We start from the raw sequence: 23,071 nt of genomic DNA on the forward strand, positions 1-23,071 counted from the left end.
GATGATGTCACCGTGCCGTCGTCATCCTTCAGCCGGCTAAGCACAGAGCTCTCTTTGTGCACCTTCTGAAAGAAGAAACGCGAGCAAGTCTCGTCCTGCTCCACCGAGCGGACCCTGGACCGGAAGATTATCCTGGAGGCCTCCGCGGCGAAGAGCGAGGCTTGCTGGCTCCTCACCTCGCAAAGGTCCTCTGTGACATCGACCCCCATCGACTGCAGAAGGAGCAGGTTCTGCACCCTTTTCTGGAGTCGCGACAGCTTTCCCCTCCTCTCTCTCGCCTTCTGAACACCCTTGAGGACAAAGAACCTCTTGATGTTCTCTTTCACCGTCTCCCACCAGTTGCCCGGAGACTCAAAGAGGGGTTTCACGGTTCTCCAACCGGCGTACTCCCTCTTAAGCCCCTCGACGTTCTCTGGGGTTAACAGAATCGTGTTGAGCTTCCACGTCCCCTTGCCGGCCTGCTGGTCGTCCTGGAAGTGAGAGTCGGCCAGCAGGAGGCAGTGGTCAGAGAAGAACACCGGCTCGAAGCTGGTGGACCTGACCGAGAATGCCCGTGACACAAACAGGAAGTCTGTCCTTGAGCGGATAGACCCGTCTGGCCGCGACCAGGTGTACCTCCGCTGCGCTCCGTCTGCAGGGGTGCTGAAGACATCGAGCAGCTTGGCGTCCTTCACCGTGCCCATCAGGAATCTGGACGTGACGTCCAGTTTACTCCCCCCACCCGCTGTCCCCACACCGGATCTTCCATCTGCATCGATGATGCAGTTGAAGTCCCTGCCTAGGATGACCGGCCTGGACGTAGCCAGCAGGGGTGGAAGCCGCTGCAGGACGGCCAACCGCTCACTCCGTACCGCTGGGGCGTACACGTTGATCAGCCTCAGGGGAGCATTCCTGTAGGTGACATCAGCCACTAGGAGGCAACCCCCCACCACCTCCTGAACTTGAGAGATGGTGAAGTCGCGCCCCCGCAGCAGAAGAGCCAGGCCCGAGGAGCGACAGTCGTTACCCCCCGACCAGATCGAAGGCCCACAGATCCAGGCGCCAGACCATTTCCCGTACCTGCTGAGGTGCGGTATCCCGCACTCCTGCAGAAACAGGAGGTCCGACTTGATGGTGGTCAGGTAGGCCAACGTGGATACACATCTCGCGGTTGACTTGACGCTGCGCACATTAATGCTCGCAACTCGTACCCCCATTGTGGGCAGTGACCGCAGTACCCTCCCCAAGTCCAAGGTCCAGCCCCTCCATCTGCCCCTTCTTGCCCATTGCCCGGGCAAACTGCTGGACACTCTCCGGGCTCAGGAAACCGTCCGTGCTGCCTTCCGGGTGGCATCCCCCAGTCGGGGGTATGGAGGCAGGAGTGTCCGGCTCTGCGTCAGGCTGGGGACATGCTGTTTCCTGCTTCCCGCCTGAAGGTTCCGGGGGGACGTCCAGGGCCCCAGCGGCACATGGCTGGGTGTCAGAGGGTGCCTCAGGATGCCTCCCGTCACCTGGAACCGAGGTGCTGCTTTCCTTCTCCCTTGAGATCTTTAGCTTCTGCTTTGGGCGGGCCTCCTCCAAATCTCCCTCGTCAGAGGAGCTCTTATAGCCCCCCTGATGGTTGCGGAGCTGGGGCCCGCCTGATGGTTGCGCAGCTGGGGCCTTCCGGCACGCCTTCCTCCTCGCCTTCTGGACCGTCATCCACTCCCCTGGGTCACCTGTCGCCTCCTCCATCGACTCCGAGTTGTTGGGAGGGAGCGGAGCCTGCAGGGGAGCTTTGCTGGCCTCGGGTCCGTCCTGCAGGGCTGGGCCCTCCTGCATGACCTGGCCCTCCGGCACATTCGGGGGGTCCTTGCAGGGCCCTGGTGGCTTCCTCTCCTCCGGGGGGGCTTGCCCCGCATTGCCCCTGCCAGCGACCTGGGCGTAGGTGGTCCCCCGCTGCGGGCATGCCCTATAGAAGTGGCCCGCTTCCCCGCAAAGGTTGCAGCTTCTCTCTCGTGGGCAATCCTTTGCAAGGTATCCCTCCTCCCTGCAGTTCCTGCAGATGGTGGCTTTGCAGTCGGCCGCCACGTGACCTGACCTACCACAGGCATGGCAGACTTTAGGTTGCCCTGCGTAGGTCAGGTAGCCCTTGCTCCCGCCGATCGCGAAGCTGGACGGTGGGTGTACGATGTTCCTGTCCACACCCGTCCTCAGCATCACCCTGACCTGCCTCTTACTGGTCCAGATCCCGAAGGGGTCCATGATGTTGCTTAGGTCCCCTTCCACCTTCACATACCTTCCAAGGAAGGTCAGGACATCAACTGCTGGCACATGCGTGTTGTACATGTGTACAGTCACCATACGGCTCCTCTGCGCTGGCATCACAAACAGTGGGACAGCGGTCAATACAGAGAGGGGGCCCTCACCTCCTTTCTCCTTGAAAACCTCCAGGAAGCACTCGCAAAGCTTGGCACTCATGAAGGTTACATCGTAGAAACCTCCTCCAGGGAAATCCTGCAGGCAGTAAATGTCCGCAGCAGCGAACACACAAAAGTCCAGCAGGACCCTCTTCACAAAGAAGGTGCGGTCCACAGGTGCACCTTCATCCACCTTCTTCACGGAAACACGGATGATGTTCCAGTCCCCCTGACCTGGGGCACGAGCACTCACCGCAGCCATCGTTGCAGGTTGGCTGCTCCCCTGAACCAGTGTTAGGCCGAAGCCAGCATTAAGATCCACCGGTTGCAAGGGTGCACAGCCAACCTAACGTCTTCCTTTCACCTCCAACACAGCGCTCTGCTCCTCTCGGTCCACAAAAGAGTGGGTCTTTATTTTGTTCCAGATTTAAGCAGGTTCACTGAGCTGGAAGATTCGTTCCCAGACAATCTGTCACCATTCTAGGTAACATCAACACTGAGCATCCGACAAGGCGCTGGTGTTATGTCCCACTTTCTATTTATCTGTTTAGGTTTCCTTGGGTTGGTGTTGTCATTTCCTGTGTTGGTGATGTCATTTCCTGTTCTTTTTCTCAGGGGATGGTAGATTGGTTCCAAATCTATGTGTTTGTTGATGGAGCTCCGGTTGGAATGCCATACTTCTCGGAATTCCCGTGTGTGTCTCTGTTTGGCTTGTCCTAGGATGGATGTGTTGTCCCAATCAAAGTGGTGTCCTTCCTCATCTGTGTGTAAGGATTTGAGTGATAGTGGGTCATGTCGTTTTGTGGCTAGTTGATGCTCATGTATCCTGGTAGCCATCAGGAGGGCCCCCCGGAACCTTCAGGCAGGAAGCAGCAAACAGCGGGTCCCCAGCCTGACCCAGAGCCGGACTCTCCTGCCTCCATACCCCCGATGGTGGGATGCGACCCGGAAGGCAGCCCGGACGGTTTCCTGAGCCCAGACAGCATCCAGCAGTTTGCCCGGGCAATGGGCAAGAAGGGACAGATGGAGGGGCTGGACCTTGGACTCGGGGAGGGTACCGCGGTCACTACCCACAATCGGGGTACGAGTCACGAACATTAATGTGCGCAGCATCAGGTCCACCGCAAGGTGTGTGTCCACATTGGCCTACCTGACCACCGTTAAGGCAGACCTCCTGTTTCTGCAGGAGTGCGGGATACCGCACCTCAGCAGGTACAGGAAATGGTCGGGCGCCTGGACCTGTGGGCCTTCGATTTGGTCAGGAGGTAAAGACTGTTGCTCCTCGGGCCTGGCTATTCTGCTGCGGGGGCGCAACTTCACCATCTCTCAAGTTCAGGAGGTGGTGGGGGGCCACCTGCTGGCAGTGGATGTCACCTACAAGAACGCTTCCCTGAGGCTGATCAACGTGTACGCCCCAGCGGTACGGAGTGAGCAGTTGGCCGTCCTGCAGCGGCTTCCACCCCTGCTGGCTACGTCCAGACCGGTCATCCTAGGCGGAGACTTCAACTGCATCATCGATGCACATGGAAGATCCGGTGTGGGGACAGCAGGTGGGGGGATTCAACTGGACGTCACGTCCCAATTCCTGATGGGCAGGTGAAGGACGCCAAGCTGCTCGACGTCTTCAGCACCCCTGCAGACGGAGCGCAGCGGAGGTACACCTGGTCGCGGCCAGACGGGTCTATCCACTCAAGGATAGACTTCCTGTTTGTGTCACGGGCGTTCTCGGTCAGGTCCACCGGCGTCGAGCCGGTGTTCTTCTCTGACCACTGCCTCCTGCTGGCTGACTGTCACTTACAGGACGACCAGCAGGCCGGCAAGGGGACGTGGAAGCTCAACACGACTCTGTTGACCCCAGAGAACGTCGAGGGGCTTAAGAGGGAGTACGCCGATTGGAGAACCGTGAAACCCCTCTGTGAGTCTCCGGGCAACTGGTTGGAGACGGTGAAAGAGAACATCAAGAGGTTCTTTGTCCTCAAGGGTGTTCAGAAGGCGAGAGAGAGGAGGGGAAATCTGTCGCGACTCCCGAAAAGGACGCAAAACCTGCTCCTTCTGCAGTCGATGGGGGTCAATGTCACAGAGGACCTCCGTGAGGTGAGGGGCCAGCAAGCCTCGCTCTTCGCTGCGGAGGCATCCAGGATAATCTTCCGGTCCAGGGTCCGCTCGGTGGAGCAGGACGAGATGTGCTCGCGTTTCTTCTTACAGAAGGTGCACAAAGAGAGCTCTGTGCTTAGCCGGCTAAAGGAGGACAACGGCTTGGTTACGTCATCTCGGCCCGACATTTTGAGGATCAGCAGATCCTTCTATGTCGGACTGTACAACACGAAGCCCACGGACAGCACGGCCTATGAGTCATTCCTGCCGTCTATTACGGAGGTCTTAGATGACGGCACGAGGGAGTGGCTGGACTGGCCAATATCCCTGGACGAGCTGACCGGAGCCCTCAAGTCCTTTCAGAGGAATAAGATTCCAGGGAGCGACGCCTTACTGGTGGAGCTGTATTCTGCTCTGTGGGACTTGGTCGGCCAGGACCTGCTGGAGGTGTACGATAGTGCGCTTCAGGCAGGGGAAATGTGCAAGTCCATGAGGAAGGGCATCATCACCCACATTTACAAGAGGAAGGGGGAGAGGGAAGAAATTAAGAATTGGCGTCCCATTTCATTTTTGAACATGGACTACAAAATCCTGGCCCAGGTCATAGCCAACCGGGTCAGGTCTGTCCTGGAGTCGGTGATTCACCCTGACCAAACCTGTGCTGTGCCGGGCAGGAAGATCGCTGAGAGCCTCGCGCTCATCAGAGATACGATCGCCGACGTGCAGGACAGGAGAGTGGACGCCTGCCTTGTCAGCCTGGACGAGGAGAAGGCCTTTGACAGGGTCTCTCATGCTTACATGAGGGACGTCTTCTCCAAATTGGGGTTCGGGGAGGGCATCCACAGTTGGATCCGACTGCTCTACACCAACATTGTTAGTGCAGTCTCGATCAACGGGTGGGAATCGGACAGTTTTCCCGTCAGATCTGGAGTCAGGCAGGTCTGCCTGCTCTCTCCTGCCTTGTTTGTGTGCTGTATGGAGCCCTTCGCCGCATCCACCAGGAAGGACATGAGCCTGACGGGCGTGACTATCCCAGGCAGCAGAGGCCTTCAGGTGAAGACCTCCCTGTACATGGACGACGTCGCCGTCTTCTGCACCGATTGTCGGTCGGTGAGTAGGCTGTTGGACATCTGCGGCCAGTTTGAACTGGCCTCGGGTGCCAAAGTCAATAGGGGTAAGAGCGAGGCCATGTTCTTCGGGAACTGGGACGACCGCTCCTTCATCCCCTTCACCGTCAGGACAGACTACCTGAAGGTGCTGGGTGTTTGGTTCGGTGGAGCTGGGGCGTGCACTAAGACATGGGAGGAGCGTATTACCAAACCGAAGCAGACGCTGGGCAGGTGGACGCTCCGGTCCCTCTCCATCGCGGGTAAGAACCTGGTTGTCAGGTGCGAGGGGGTTTCGGTACTGTTGTATGTGGCACAGGCCTGGCCTATTCCCTGGACCTGCGCCGCTGAGGTCACCCGGGCCATCTTCCTCTTGATTTAGGGGTCGAGGATGGACCAGGTCCACAGGGACACTATGTACAAAGACCTGGAAAATGAGGGAAAGGGTGTACCGAACGCCACCCTCTCCCTGATGGCTACCTTTGTGTGCGGCTGCATCAAGCTGTGTGTAGATCCTCAGTGCGCAAACACCAAGTGTCACTACTTACTGAGGTTCGACCTGTCCCCGGTGTTGCGAAGAATGGTCCTGGCCTCGTTGCCGCAGAATGCTCCGAGTAGTTGGACCGTTCCGTACCACCTGTCCTTCGTGGAGAAATTTTTGAAAGGAAACACCTTTGACCATAAGGCCATCAGGCGGTCGTCAGCACGTAGTATCCTCAAGACCCTTCGGGAAAAGGAGAGGGTGTAGTTCCCCATGCAGACTGCCAAAATTGTTTGGCAGAATGCCTCATCGCCAGAACTTTCAAACAGGCACAAGAACATTGCTTGGCTGGCAGTGAGAGGGGCTCTGCCAGTGAGATCCTTTATGCATGCCCGGAATCGCTGTGCCACCACACGCTGCCCTCGAGGCGGCTACTGGGGGGGATGAGACTGTCAAACATCTCCTTCTGGAGTGTGCCTACACGCAGGAGGTCTGGAGGGGGATGCAGTGGTATTTGTCGAGGTTCGTCCTGAGCAGCTCCGCGACACGGGACTCTGTGCTCTACGGGCTGTTTCCCGTGACGCAAACCGAGACCAACATCAACTGCGCCTGGAGGACCATCAATGCGGTGAAAGACGCTCTTTGGTCTGCCCGCAACTTGCTGGTCTCCCAGCTGAAAGAACTGACCCCGACCAAGTGTTGCAGACTGGCGCACTCCAAGGTCCAGGACTACGTGCTGAGGGACGCGCTAAAGCTTGGGGCAGCCACTGCCAAGGCGCGGTGGGGAAAGACCACCGTATGAAACCCCTCGTCCAGAATAGAAACAAGGGCCCGTTCGGGTAACTGGGCCCAGCTGGCGCCTTCCCCAACTGGTCAGGGGGCCAACGGGGTCTGTGCGGGGAGATGACTGCCGGGGTATTTTGTTTTTTTCCTTTAGTTGGTGTACGTACCCCCTGGGTAACCCAGAGCGGCTTGCATGACTGGGTGGGTGTATAAATGTTTTATTTTTTGCACATTCTATGAATAAAGTATATTTATTCAAATAAAAAAAAAGTTCTCCCAGGACGAGGCTAGCCCATTGCACTCCGGGTGTGCTGACGCCTGCAATGTCCCCAAATGCAGGATACTCGACTGCAAAATTTGTGGCAGTGGGGGACTGCGTTTGCGCTCTCCGCTGACACATAAAGCAAAAAACAGACCTGTTGTACTTCATCTGCAGTTTTCTGTATCTATCAAGATGATTCTGAAACCGCTGACCTGGCAAGTTGTATTCAGCTCTGGCAAGTTGGATTTAGCTCTGTGGATCAGTTAACTTCTGTGCAAATCCATGAGGTTTACCCTAAGCTGGAAAGGCAGGAAATTCGAGATTGGACACCAATTTCACTACCGAATGCACCTTACTAATATCCTGTCTCAAGTGGAACTGAACCTGGATCCCTGCCACTGTGAGATGGCAGTGCGAACCACTGAGCCCAGCATACCACCCATGTCTCCATATCATTGAATAAGATTGTGGAGCTGCTACAGCCAGGAAATGATGCCAAGTTTGGAATTTTATGCTCTGGAGTGTTTAAAGACAACAAATGGGGATCTTTAACTTTAGGGAGGAATTTGAAAGAGTGGGTTTAAAGAAACTATTTCTGCTTTTTGATTAAGTTTAGATGAAACATTTACAATTGTTGTATGGGAAAGAGTGTAGAATTTCTGTGGGTTTTTTCGATGTAGTGCTGCAGGTATGGAACTTGCTGCAGAGCGGTGTGTTTGTCGCAGTCTTACGCTTTCTTTTAACAGACATTCGCGACAGAAAAGGGAGTTAATGGATTATAGAGCACAGCCTATGGGGGAGGCAATAGGAATATTGGTACTATCCTCAGACCAGGAAATGTTCTCGGGTGCTGGCTCGAGTCCCAGTGTGACAGATGGTGGTATTTGAATTGGAAAAGATCAGCCGTTCGATGTCTTTAGAGTTTCGATTTGAATACAGTTGACAAAAAGGATTGTGGGGATAGTGTGGCTCAATGGTAGCTGTTCAATTAACCATGAGCATATTAAATGGCGGGCCGAATGGTCTACTCCTGTCCCTGTGTTGCTAGGGATGAGAGGAGGTATTCAAAACAGGAGCAGATTTTTGCAGTGTATTGAAACCAACATTTTTCTTGTTCTGTGACTTCAAATGGCTCATAATTGCAGTACAGGGTGTACTCCAGCAGAGTGATCCATCTGTTTGGGGCTGAATGTGACTGGAGCTTCAGTTCTGACAGCATGAGGGGGGACATGCGCTCCAGCTGTCTGCACAGCGACAGTGGCTGCCTTGTAACATAGTAACAGGAATGGACCATCCAATCTGATGATTCTAACCCACTATTATTTAGGTTGTGGGTTTTTGTCATTTATATCGACGCTTGGCTGTAAAAGTAGGAAGTATGGTTCGTACGTTTACGAATGACACCCAAATTGGTGGTGCAGTGGACAGTAAAGAAGATTATCTCTGTGTGCAAGGGGAGCTTGATCAGATGGACTCAGGAGCAGCGTTGGATTTGAATTTAGATGAATGTGAGGCGATGCATTTTGGTAGGGCAAACCAGGGCACGACATATACGATTAATAGCAGGGCCCAAGGAGTGTTGCTGAACAAAGAGACCTTGGGGTGCGGGTGCATAATTCCTTGAAAGTGAAGTTGCAGGTTGACAGGGTGGTGCAGAAGGCGTTTGGTACGCTTGCCCTCATTGCTCAGTGCATTGAGCAGAGGAGTTGGGATGTCATGTTGCAGCTGTACAGCACATTGGTTTGGCCACTTTCAGAATACTGTGTTCAATTCTGGTCTTCTTGCTATCGGAAAGATGTTGTTAAATATGAAAGGGTTAAATGTGAAAGGGAAGATTTGTGAGGATGTTGCCAGGGTTGGAGGTTTTGACCTGTAGGTAGAGGCTGAATAGCCTGGGGCTACTGTCCCTCTAGCATTGAAGACTGAGGATTAGCCTCATAGAAGTTTATAAAACTGAGGGGAATGGCTCGGGTGCCCAGGTCTTTTCCATAAGTTTAAGGTGAGAGGATAAAGATTTAAAAGGAATGTGAGGGGCAACTATTTTACGCAGGCAGTGATGTGTGTATGGAACGAGCTACCAGAGAAAGTGAACTGGAAGGCTGAGTAGTTTCTAAATTTGCAGGGTTTCTGGAGGTTGTATAAATATTGGGATGACTCAGTGGATGTTAAATAAACACTGCCCTGGGGGAGTTGTCACAATCTTACACGGGGTTGTATAAAATGTGGGCTGGGAATTACATAAACACTGAGCTGGAGTGTTGTTTTAAAATTACTGGGTGATATATAAACACTCATCTGGGGTTGCAATAAAATTACTGGGCCTGCCCAACCTGTTCTTCCTCTCACCTATCCCCCCTCCCACCTCAAACCACACCTGTATTTCCTAGCTACTAACCTCATCCCGCCCCCATGACCCGTCCGTCCTCCCCAGACTGAACTATCTCCTCCCTACCTCCCCACCCATACTCTCCTCTCCACCTATCTTCTCTTCTATCCATCTTCGGTCTGCCTCCCCCTGTCTCCCTATTTATTTCAGAATCCCCTCCCCATCCCCCTTTTCTGATGAAGGGTCTAGGCCCGAAACGTCAGCTTTTGTGCTCCTAAGATGCTGCTTGGCCTGCTGTGTTCATCCAGTTCCACATTTTGTTATCTCAGTCCACAGGATTTGATGGGCACTGTACCAGATTGCGTGAGGTGGCAGGTGATGAAATTTCTTGAACGTTGTATCCTCTTTTGTAGGTATTGGGACCATCCTTTTGAAATAAAATGACAGCTCTTTTGGACACTGGGGGCAACAGTGGACAACTGAAGGTCGTGCTGGGGAAACTAGCCAACTGAGCTGTGTGCTGGAAACTGGATCAGGCCATTCAGAGAGGTATACAAATGGTTCCCTTGATTGGTTACGTTGAATACGTGTTAATGTCACAGCGGAACTGAGATATTAAGCCAAAAGTTTGCAACATTGACTTGGAACAAGCCACACAGGTATGCGAGTCATGATGAGACAATACTATGTGCTTGCAGGTGGAACAATCCGTCTGAGACGAAGAGGAGGTTGGAAAAACACAGCAGACCAGGCAGCATCTGGAGGAAAAGAGTAGCCAACATTTTGGGCATTACCCTTGTTCAGGAATGCTGTTGAGTTCTGCTCTCCTCCAGATGCTTCCTGGCTTGCTGTGTTCTCCCAGCCTCCTGCTTGTCTAGTGATAATGGGAGCTGCAGATGCTGGAGAATCCAAGATAATAAAGTGTGAAGCTGGATGAACATAGGAGCATGAGATGCTGCTTGGCCTGCTGTGTTCATCCAGCTTCACACTTTATTATCTCCTGCTTGTCTACCTGTGATTCCAGCATTTGCAGTTTTTTCTTGTCTCTTGTGAGTTTCAATGGAACTGCTTTGGAGACAGGCGGGCTCCGAGGGTAAGCTCAGTCAATAGGGGAAATTGCAATGGCCAAGACTGTCTTCTGTAACACCCTTCGTGGGACAGAATTCAATTAACATCGAGTAACTAAACAGAAGCCACTGTACTCGGAAATGACCTGGATAACTACTTTAGAAAACCCCACTCAAATCAGAGCTGGGGGCCGGCGGCTGCTGGAGAGCCTCACACTCTCCAGGGAGACCATCGGGATCAAGAAACAGGAACATCTGGAGCAGGGAGAACAGGCTCAACTCCAGTTTGACCAGCTTCAATTGGGCTACTATAAAGCTGTTTATCTATTGTCCGGCCCTCCTAGTGCTCCAATGCATGTAAATATAGTCTTGTGTGTGTAAGAGATACCTTAAGTTTGTTGGGATAGAGTCAAAGTCAAATGTTTTATTTGTCTGAGATAAAAAGGATTACAGATTCTGGAATCCAGCTTAGAAAAACAAGTTAAAAAACAAAAAACTGTGCATGCTACAAATGAGGGGCAAACACAAATTTGCTGGAGAAGCTCAGCAGGTCAGGCAGCATCTAGAACGTAGAACAGAGCGCAGTACAGGCTCTTCAGCCCTCGATGTTTTGCAGATCTGTGAAACTGATTTGAAGCCCATCTAACCGACACTATTCCATTATCATGCATATGTTTATCCAATGACCATTTAAATGCCCTTAAAGTTGGCGAGTCTACTGCTGTTGCAGGCAGGGCATTCCACGCCCTTACTACTCTCTGAGTAAAGAATGTACCTCTGACTTCTGTCCTATATCTGTCACCCCTCAATTTAAAGCTATGTCCCCTCGTGCTAGCCATCACCATCCGAGGAAGAAGGCTCTCACTGTCGACCCTATAAATTCTCTGATCATCTTGTATGTCTCTATTAAGTCGATTCGTAAGCTTCTTTTCTCTAACAAAAACAGGCTCAAGTCCCTCAGCCTTTCCTGATCAGACCTTCCCTCCATACCAGGCAACATGCTGGTGAATCTCCTCTGCAACCTCTGCGATTTAAGATTTAAATGGCGTTTGGGCGTGTGTTTGATTTACTCGTTTACAGTAACGATGACATATGGTGTTTCATGAGCCCTAGTTTATTATCTTTGAAACACAGGTTTCCACATCCTTCCTAAAATGCGGCGACTAGAACTGTAAGCAATACTCCAAGTGCGGCCACACCAGAGTTTTGTACAGCTGCAACATGACCTCATGTCTCCGAAACTCAGTCCCTCTACCAATAAAACCTAACACACCGTACGCCTTCTTAACAACCCTATCAACCTGGGTGGCAACTGTCAGGGATCTACGCACATGGACACCAAGGTCTCTCTGCACATCCACACTACCAAGAATCTTACCATTAGCCCAGTACTGTGTTCCTGTTACTCCTTCCGAAGTCAATCACCTCACATTTTTCCGCATTAAACTCCATTTGCCACCTCTCAGCCCCGCTCTGCAGGTTATCTATGTCCCTCTGTAACCTGAAACATCCTCCCGCACTATCCACAACTCCACCGACTTTAGTGTCATCCGTAAATTTACTAACCCATCCTTCTGCGCCCTCATCCAGGTCATTTATAAAAATGGCAAGCAGCAGTGGCCCCAAAACAGATCCTTGCGGTACACCACTAGTACCTGAACTCCAGAATGAACATTTCCCGTCAGCCACCACCCTCTGTCTTCTTACAGCTCGCCAATTTCTGATCCAAACTACAAAATCACCCTCAATCCCACGTCTGCACATTTTCTGGAACAGCCTACTGTGGGGTTTGCTGGGAGTCAGATAGAAAATCACATCAGCAATTTGAAATACCTGAAAGTAAAAAAACAATATGACGAGTCTTAGATGTTCCTAACATGTTAATCCTGAATCCAAGCTCATGAATAAAACCAGAGAAATCCATTTACACCACATCAAAAACTTTACCCTCATCCACCTGTTTGGCCAGCTTCTCAAAGAACTCAGTAAGGTTTGTGAGGCACGACCTACCCTCCACACAACCGTGTTGGCTACCCCAATCAAATTATTCCTTTCCAGATGATGATAAATCCTATCTCTTATAATCCTCTCCCAACACTGTACCCACAACCGAAGTAAGGCACACACCTGGAGGAAAGGAGCAGTCAATGTTTCGTATATTAGCCTTCGTAAGGTTACTCGATATGCTACTGTGTAGAATCAAACTGCGTTGGTGACAATGCACATGCACAATTTGTTAATGAATACAGTGTAATTTTGAAGTAAAAACGTCAAAAATCAAATTGTAAACGAGGGTGAGGTCATTTGAGAGATAGTAGGAACTGCAGATGTCGGAGAATCTGAGATAACAAAGTGCATAGCTAGATGAACACAGCAGGCCAAGCAGCATTTCAGGAGCACAAAAGCTGACGTTTCGGGCCTAGACCCTTCATCATGTTACACCTTGTTATCTGAGGTCATTTGAGAACTGTTATGTTACCCGGGAATTTAAAAGGTAAGATGGTTTTCATAGAGTTGCGCTCAATTGTATCCATCCAGTGTTTCAAAGATAATAAACTAAGGCTCATGAAACATCATATCTCATTGTTACTGTAAACGAGTAAATCATTCACACACCCAAACGCTACTTAAATCTTAAATCGCAGGCCTTTAGTTTGGACGCAGGTGAGTAGAAGCGCTGTGAGTGCAACCAGAGGAGGCGGTGATTTCATCCAAATCTTGTCCAGAAATGTTTATTGCTCCCTGGCACCCCTAAAGCTTGAGTGCGATTTCTCCTGGAGTCATGTATCAGACCGAAGAGAGATTTGCAAAGCTAAAGTTAAACAAAGGTTTAGACTCGTTCACAAAAGAAAGCAAACAAACTGCAGAGCTGGACGAACACAGCAGGCAGGCCAAGCAGCATCAGAGGAGCAGGAAAGCTGACGTTTCAGGCCTGGACCCTATACTTTGTTGTCTCGGATTCTCCAGCATCGGCAGGTCCTATTATCTCTGACACAAATAAAAGCTTCAGGGTTCACGAGGCAGGTTTAGAAGTTGTTTTATTCGCGTCCACAACAAATTGTGAAAAGTGTTTTCAAAACAGAGCGGGGTTCGAACTTGCAATGTATCTGGGGATTTCTTTCCGCGATTCAAGATGCAGCCTGAAGGCTTCTGGGGGGGGGGGGGCGTTTCCTTTTAAGGGATATATGCAAATAGCAGTCGTAGCAGCGATCTTGAGTATTATTCCAGGAAAACAAGGGCTTTGGAGATGTGCTGTGATCCACGTGTGGAACTGGGCTGCACTTCTGGCAGGGAAGGTTCGGTGGGTGATTTTGCGATGTTGGCAAACGGAGTGAATGTGAGTGTGAGAGGTAGCGGGTGTTGTGGGATGTGAGCGAGTGAGAGTTGTGAGCATACTTACCTGGCAGGGGAGATACCATGATCAACAAGGTGGTTCTCCCAGGACGAGGCTAGTCCATTGCACTTCGGGTGTGCTGACGCCTGCGATGTCCCCAAATGCGGGATACTCGACTGCAAAATTTGTGGTAGTGGGGGACTGCGTTCGCGCTCTCCCCTGACTTGTTACAAAAAGCAGATTTGTTTTTACTCTGAGCCATGAGTTCGCTCTCTTCGTGCTGTCTGTGGGACAGCGGTATTTCCTTCGCTGAGCGGACGTTAGCTCTTCCCCCCCACCCACTGCATCCCAAAACCAGTCCAACCTGTCTCTGCCTCCCTAACCGGTTCTTCCTCTCACCCATCCCTTCCTCCCACCCCCAGCCGCACCCCCAGCTACCTACTAACCTCATCCCACCTCCTTGACCTGTCCGTCTTCCCTGGACTGACCTATCCCCTCCCTACCTCCCCACCTACACCCTCTCCACCTATCTTCTTTGCTCTCCATCTTCGGTCCGCCTCCCCCTCTCTCCCTATTTATTCCAGTTCCCTCCCCCCATCCCCCTCTCTGATGAAGGGTCTAGGCCCGAAACGTCAGCTTTTGTGCTCCTGAGATGCTGCTTGGCCTGCTGTGTTCATCCAGCCTCACATTTTATTATCTTGGAATCTCCAGCATCTGCAGTTCCCATTATCTCTGTTTCTCTTGCGGCGTTGTCTGAACACTGTCTCTCGCTCTTGTGCAGTAGGCTTCACTTCAGTTTCTCCTCTTTTGTCTGGCAGTCTTTTCGGCCGCTCTCTTCGAAGCTTCTGTTGGTCTCTCACCCAATTCGACTACAGAGCGGGAGATCATATATTAACACGGACTTTAATGTTAACTATTAACTTCTTTCTCTCTTTCTTTTTCTAATAACTTTCTTTCTTGGAATACTTTCTGTACCAAAGTATATTTGTACATTGATATCTCTCTACCTTAGATGGTGATGCGTGTTTTAACTTTACCTGTACTGCAGTCAATATGACAGCAGAATCTACTAAATGTAAATTTATGCCTGGTGCTGGAGTAATTGAGCGAGGTCTTCAGCAAATACTTTGTATCAATATTCACAAAACAGAACAATATGATTCGTAACACAGTGTGGAGCTGAACGAACACAACAGGCTCGGCAGCATCACGAGAAACCTGACGTTTCAGTTCGGGACCGTTCTTTAGAAATGGTGGAGGGGGAACGGAGTTCTGAAATAGAGAGACGAGGGGTCGGTCTGGAAAGTGTAGGTGGGATGGCATAGGTGAGCGCAGGTAGGATACACGGATCCATTGGATACGTGGAACAGTCCCACTTCCGCTGCTACACTGACACCATCCTGCACATCTTCCTCCACTCCATCGGTGACTTTATCGGCGCTGCCTCATGTTCCCGCGAGGATCTTGAACAGCTCATCAACTTCATTAACACTTTCCACCCCAACCTCCGGTTCACCTGGACCATCTCTGATACCTCTCTCTCCTTCCTGGACCTCTCCGTCTCCATCTCTGGTGACCACCTTGAGACTGATATCTATTTCAAGCCCACCGACTCCCATAGCTACCCAGACAATGCCTCCTCTCACTCACCTTCCTGCGAGAATGCAATCCCCTACTCCCAATTCCTTTGCCTCCACCGCATCTGCTCCTAAGATGGGGCATTCCACTCCCAAACATTCCAGATTTAAAGGACCACAACTCCCCCACCACTCCCGTGGTCAAAAACACCCTCCACTGCGTCTCAAGCGTTTTCTGCACGTCAGCCTTCACACCCACCTGCCTGCCAGAACGACAAAGTCGGAATTCCCCTTGTCGTCACGTATCACCCCATTGATCTCCGGATTCAACATGTCAATCTCTGCCACTTCCACCACCTGCAATCTGACCCCACTGCCAAGGATATATTTACCTCCCCACCCCTATCTGCGTTCTGTAGGGACCGGTCTCAATGCTACTCTCTCGTCCGCTCCACGCTCCTCACTAGCCCCACCAACCCCGACACCTTTCCCTGTAACCGCAGGAAGCACTACACCTGTACTCTCCACCTCCCCCCTCACCAAAATCCAAGGTCCCAAAAACAACCTTCTGCAGTAAACAGACGTTCACCTGCACATCCGCTAAGGTGGTACATTGTATCCGCTGCTCCCAATGTGGTCTCCTCTACATCGGGGAGACCAAGCGGAGACTCGGAGACCTCCTTTGTAGAGCACCTGCGCTTGGTTTGTGACAAACAACAATACCTTCCGGTCACGAACCACTTCAGTTCCCCCTCCCACTCCCTGGATGACACGTCCATCCTGGGCCTCCTCCCGTGTCACGACGACGCCACCCAGAAACTGGAGGAGCAGCACCTCATATTCTGCCTCCGGAGCCTGCAGCCCAATGGTCTCAATGCGCACTCTACCATTTTCAAAATCTCCCCACCCCGCCCCGGCCTCATCCCATGACCAACCCTCCCTCTCATCCCTGCCTCCTTGACCAGTCCGTCTTCTCTCCCACCTATCCACCGCTCCCACCTCACTGACCAATTCCCCCCCCCCCCACTCCCTACCTGCACTCAGCTATCACCATCCCACCTTCCCCAGACCCGCCCATCCTCTCTCTATTTATTTCAGTGCACCCTCCCCCTCCCAATTTCTGAAGAAGGGTCCCAACCCAAAACGTAAACTTTCCTGCTCCTCTGACGCTGCCTGGCCTGCTGTGTTCCTCCAGCTCCACACTGTGTTGTCACCGACCCCAGCATCGCCAGTTTGTACGATCGCCCAGGATATGGTGGATGGTGAATTTTGGGAAAGGTATGTTGATATTCTAGGGCACTTCAATATAAAAAAGGAGCCGGTACTGTGTTTCAAAAAGTCTTGAGTTTGACATGTCCCAGGCCCTTGTTGGGGTCTGTTCCGGTACGCTGAGAGAGGCAGGTGAGGGAAGTCCTGGAGCTGTGTACGACAGCTTTGCATCCTCTTTTGTACACACAGGAATGTCCCTTTGAAATAAATTAACAGTTTTTTTGGGACATTGAAAGCAACTTTGGCCAATTGAACATCATGCTGGGAAGAAATGATGGGAACTGCAGATGCTGGAGATCTAAGGGTCTGGGCCCGAAACGTCAGCTTTTGTGCTCCTGAGAGGCTGCTTGGCCTGCTGTGTTCATCCAGCAAGACACTTTGTTATCATGCTGGGAAGATTGGCCTGTGTGCTGCGAATTGCATCAGGCCATTCAGTCAGATGCACAAATGGTTCTCTTGATTGATTCCATTGAATACGTGTTAATGTCACAGCGGAACTGAGATATTCAGCCAGAATTTAGCAGCTTTGACTTGGATCAAGTAAGACAGGTATGCGAGTCATTCATCTTGATTGACGGTTGCACAGGTGTTGAAGAGACAATGCTGCACGCTTTCAGGTGGAACAGTCCTTATGAGTTTCAGTGGAACTGCTTTTGAGATATCTGGGCTCCTAGGGTCAGCTCAATCGATAGGGGTAATTGCAATGCCCAGTACTGTCTTTTCTAACACCCTTCCTGAGACAGAAACTGAATTCACATCAAGTAACTAATCTAAATGTTACATTAAACTACTGCTAAGCCACTGTACTTGGAAATGGCCGAGATGCCAAGTTTAGAAAAAGCCTCTCAAATCTGTGCATGGAGGGGCTAGTGCCTCACTCTCCAAGGAGAACATCAGGACCAAGAAACATGACTATCAGGAACAGGAAGAACAGCCTCGGCTTCAGTTTGACCAGCTTTAATCACGGTAATGTAAACTTCTCTAACAGTTATAGGGCCCTCCTATTGCCCCAATGCATGTAAATATAGTCTTGTATGTGTTAGAGATACCCTGGCTTTGTTGGGACAGAGTCAAATTCAAATGTTGTTTTTGTTTATTTGAGACAAAAGTAACTGCAGATGCTGGAATCCAACTTGGACAAACAAGACACTGGTAGAACACAGCAAGCCAGGCAACATCTGCAGGAAAGGAGCAGTCAATGTTTTGGATTTCTGGTTGCAGCAGCAGTGCGAGCGGGAGCTTGGACCAGGGGCCTGTCGGGAAGCCGGTGAGTCCGTGATTTTTAAAACTTTAAAAAGCTTACCTCGAACGTCGGAGCCTTCCGTTTCTGTTTGCAGCAGCAGCACCTCGGTGCAGAGGTTACTGGGAAGGGAGGGCTTTTTTTCATCCCTCAGCTATATAAGTGATCGTTGTCTTAAACCCGAGACCCTACCCTTGCAGTGCCTCCCACCCATCCATCTCCTCTAACTTTATACACCAGGGACAAATCAGGTAAGCTTCTCTTTTTGTTACTTTCTCATGAGGAGAGTAGCAGGGATGGCAGTGCAGGTAGAGGAGTGTTCCTCCTGCATGATGTATGAGGTGAGGGATGCCATTAGAGCCCCATCCAAATACATCTGCAGGAAGTGCACCCAACTCTTGCTCCTCCGAGACCGCGTCAGGGAACTGGATCGGGAGCTGGATGAACTTCGGATCATTCGGGAGGCAGAGTCAGTGATAGACAAGAGTTACAGGGAAGTAGTTACTCCTAAGCGTGAAGAAAGCTGAGTAACTGTTAGAAAGGGGAAAAAGCAGTCAGTGCAGGGATCCCCTGTGGTCGTTCCCCTGAAAAACAAGTATCCCGTTTTGGATACTGTTGGGGGGGATGACTTACCAGGAGCGTGCACTTGGGTGCAGGTCTCTGGCACAGAGTCTGTCCCTCTTGCACAGAAGGGAAGGGGGAATAGGAAGAGAGTTAGTCATTGGGGACTCAATAGTTAGAGGGACTGATAGAAGGTTTGCCGGGAACGGAAGAGACTGATGGTTGGTGTGTTGCCTCCCAAGTGCCAGGGTCCGTGATGTCTCGGATCGTGTCTTTGGGGTCCTGAAGGGAGATGGTGACCAGCCGCAAGTCCACATAGGCACCAACGACATAGTTTGAAAGAGGGTTAGGGATATCAGGCAGAATTTCAGGGAGCAAGGGTGGAATCTGAGAGCTAGAACAAACAGTGGTTATCTCTGGTTTGTTACCGGTGTGACATGATAGAGAGGCAAAAAACAGGGAGAGATTCCAGCTGAACACGTGGCTGCAGGGATGGTGCAGGAGGGAGAGCTTCAGGTACATGGACAACTGGGGCTCATTCTGGGGAAGGTAGGACCTCTACAAACAGGATGGTCTCCACTTGAACCAGAGGGACACTAATATCCTGGGTGGCAAATTTGCTGGTGCTAGCTCTGAAGGGGAATGGGAAACTGAGGTGTAGTTCTAATACACAGGAGGACGAGCATAGGGTGGGCATGGGCAGGATCTCACTGTCACAGCAGTGTGCTGGCAGACAGCAAGCTGGGTTGAAGTGTGTCTACTTTAACGTCAGGAGTATCCGGAATAAGGTAGGTGAGCTTGCAGCTTGGATAGGTACCTGGGACTTCGATGTTGTGGCCACTTCAGAGACATGGATAGAGCAGGGTCAGGAATGGATGTTGCAGGTTCCAGGGTTTAGATCTTACATGAAGGTCAGGGAAGGTGGTCAAAGAGGGGGAGATGTGGCTTTGTTAGTCAAGGACAGTATAACGGTGGCTGAAAGAACGTTTGATGTGGACTTGTCTACTGAGGTGGTATGGGCTGCGGTCAGAAACAGGAGAGGAGTGCTAACACTGCTGGGAGTTTTTTATTGGCCCACGCAAAGTTCCAGGGATGTGGAGGAGAGGATCGGTAAAACTATTGTGGGCAGGAGTGAAAGGAACAGGGTGGTCATTATGGGAGACTTTAACTTACCTAACATTGACTGGAAATGCTGTAACTCTAGTACGTCGGATGGATCAGTTTTTGTCCAATGTGTGAGGGACGGTTTCCTGGCAGAGTATGTCGAAGGGCCGACAAGAGGGGAGGCTACACTCGATCTGGTACTTGGTGATGAACCAGGCCAGGTGTTTGATTTAGTGGTAGGTGAGCACTTTGGAGAGAGTGACCATAATTCAGTTGTTAACTTTAGCAATGAAAAGGGATAGGAACATGCCACAGGGCAAGAGTTATAGATGGGGAAGGGCAATTATAATGCAATTAGGCAAGACTTAGGAGGCATAGAATGGGTTAGCAAAATGCAGGGTATGGGGAGAATCGAAATGTGGAGCTGGTTTAAGGAACAGATATTGCGTGTCCTTGATAGGTATGTCCCTGTCAGGTAGGGAGGAAGCGATAAGGTAAGGGAACCGTGGTTTACTAAAGAAATTGTATCTCTTGTTAAGCGGAAGAGGGAGGCTTATGTGACAATGAGACGAGATGGTTCAGATGAGGCGATGGCGAGTTACAGATTAGCTGGGAAGGATTTAAAGAGAGAGTTAAGAAGAGCAAGGGGGCATGAGCAGGCATTAGCAGGTAGAATAAAGGAGAACCCTAAAGCTTTCTACAACTATGTGGGGAATAAGAGCATGACTAGGGTAGGAATAGGGCCAGTCAAAGACAGAAGTGGGAAGTTGTGTGTGGACCCTGTGGAGATCAGAGAGGTGCTAAACGAATATTTCTCATCTGTTTTCACTAAGGAACAGGAGAATATTGTAGAGGAGATGACTGCATTATGGGCTACTAGAATTGAAAGGGTTAAGGTTAGTAAGGAGGAGGTGTTATCAATTTGAGAAGGTGTGAAGGTAGATAAATCCCCTTGGCTGGACGGGATTTTTCCGAGGATTGTCTGGGAGGGTAGGGAGGAGGTGGCAGAGCCTTTGGCCTTGATCTTTGAGTCGTCATTGTCTACAGGTTTAGTCCCAGAGGACTGGAGGATTGCAAATGTTGTGCCCTTGTTCAAGAAGGGCAGTAGAGATGACCCAGGTAATTATAGACCAGTGAGCCTTACGTCTGTTGTCGGCAAAGTTTTGGAAAGGATTATAAGAGATAGGATTTATAATCATCTAGCAAGCAACAATTTGATTGGAGATAGTCAGCATGGATTTGTCAAGGGCAGGTCGTGTCTCACAAACCTCATTGAGTTTTTTGAGAAGGTGACCAAGCATGTGGATGAGGGAAGGGCAGTTAACGTGGTGTACATGGACTTCAGTAAAGCCTTTGATAAGGTTCCACATGGTAGACTATTGGAGAAAATACAGAGGCACGGGATTGAGGGAGATTTAGCAGTTTGGATTAGAAACTGGCTTTCTGTATGAAGGCAACGAGTGGCGGTTGATGGAAAATATTCAGCCTGGAGTCAGGTCACTCGTGTGTGCCTCAAGGATCTGTTTTGGGACCATTGCTGTTTGTCATTTTTATAAATGACTTGGACGCAGGCACAGGTGGATGGGTTAGTAAGTTTGCAGATGACACTAACGTCGGTGGAGTGGTGGACAGTGTGGAAGAATGTTGCAGGGAGACTTGGATAAACTGCAGAATTGGGCCGGAAGGTGGCAAATGGAGTTTAATATGGATAAATGTGAGGTGATTAACTTTGGGAGGAATAGGAAGGCAGAATACCGGGTCAATGGGAAGATTCTTGGTAGTGTGGATGTGCAGAGGGATCTTGGTGTCCATGTACATAGACCCCTGAAAGCTGCCACCCAGTAGTTAGTGTTGTTAAGAAGGCTTACGGTGTGTTAGGATTTATTGGTAGAGGGATTGAGTTCAGATCACGACCATTCTTCAGAAATGGTGAAGGGGGAAGGGAGCTCTGAAATAAATAGAGAGAAGAGGGGTGGGTCTGGAAAGGGTAGGTGGGATGGGATAGGTGAGCGCAGGTAGGATACATGGATCCATAGGATACGTGGAACGGTCCCTCTTCTATTTCTACACTGACACCCTCCTGCACATCTTCCTCTGCTCCATCAGTGACTGTATCGGCGCTGCCTCGTGCTCCCGTGAGGAGCTTGAACAGTTCATCAACTCTATTAACATCTTCCTCCCCATCAGGGGTTTGGGGAGGGTATCCGCAATTGGATCCGACTGCTCTACACCAACATCGTTAGCGCAGTCTCAATCAATGGGTGGGAATCAGACAGTTTTCCCGTTAGATCTGAGTCAGGCAGGGCTGGAGGGGGAAGCAGTGGTATTTGTCGAGGCGTATGCCGACTCCTGCCATGTCCCCAAATGCGGGATACTCAGTTGCAAAATTTGTGGTAGTGGGGGACTGCGTTTGCGCTCTCCCCTGATTTCTAACGTTCGGAAAATAGATAAATGCGCCTCAGGCATGAATTTTTGTGCCGGCAGGATGGAGACACAGGCAGGCAGTTGTACCAGGTGGACGGTAGAGACAGTAATATAATAGAAACAGCACAAGCATGGAGAAAAGGGGAGTTGGCACAGACCGTGAAGTTTTATGAACAGCTGGTATAGGCTGCAGGACGTGAAACAACATCTCCGGGTTCTGCATTTGTAGCAAATGGGAAAAACATTTCTGAGGAAGGTTCACTCAAACAACATATGAATCCTGATTTCTCTCTACAGATGCTGCCAGACCTGCTGAAAGTTTCCAGCAATCTCTACTTTTGCTTGGGATAGCCTCTTACAATTGTAAGCCCGCTTATCGCTGGCATCTTGGCTGGCCACCAGGAAGACGAGTAAGCAAGGTCCAGATGCATAAGAGTCCCCTACGGCCACACCCCTCACAATCAGACTGGATTAGATTTCCATTTATTGTTACATGTAGATAATGATACAGTGATAAGTGAATTTTTATGTGTTATACGCACACTGTTGCCATGCTCTGGTGACAACTTGTAACACTGAATGCCAAGCAAAATTTTACCGTAATTGAGTTGCGAGCAGAGATCTGTTTTAAGCGACAGACCTGGGGAGATATCAGTGTTCAAAAAGGCACCATGAATTCTCTACCATCTGGACTCTCGGTGTATATGCATGAGCCTGCGTACAGATTCGAAGTACGAAAATGCTCATCTCCGTTTGATTAAACTGCGTTCTCTGACTGCTACAGCAAGGGAACAGCTAGGTCCAGGTCCCACATTTGTGGCAGTGACAGGCAATGGCCTGTACAGTTGGAACTCATCACCTGAGTCCTTTATAAAGCAAACTTGGGGACAGATCCACAGAACTGTCCATCCCAGACTGGGACTAACCCATAAATGCAACAAATAATGGCTCTATTTTAGTGTTCAACAAGAAACAATGCTCCTTTCCAGTACGATTCCCATGTTATTACAGAGAGCAAAATGTGCTGTCACAGATTAATAGCTCACTTGAATTTCGGAGTTGGGA

General features: G+C 50.5%; 1 non-coding gene across 1 annotated transcript; it reads left to right on the forward strand.

Annotated features, from left to right (window-relative positions):
* The first annotated feature begins 13,889 nt into the window (after positions 1-13,889).
* LOC132206283 (U1 spliceosomal RNA) lies at positions 13,890-14,053 on the forward strand. The gene has a single exon (XR_009442958.1). It is a non-coding gene; the product is annotated as a U1 spliceosomal RNA (small nuclear RNA).
* The last annotated feature ends 9,018 nt before the right edge of the window (positions 14,054-23,071 follow it).

The sequence above is a fragment of the Stegostoma tigrinum genome, chromosome 34, assembly GCF_030684315.1.
Source record: "Stegostoma tigrinum isolate sSteTig4 chromosome 34, sSteTig4.hap1, whole genome shotgun sequence".
NCBI lineage: Eukaryota > Metazoa > Chordata > Chondrichthyes > Orectolobiformes > Stegostomatidae > Stegostoma > Stegostoma tigrinum.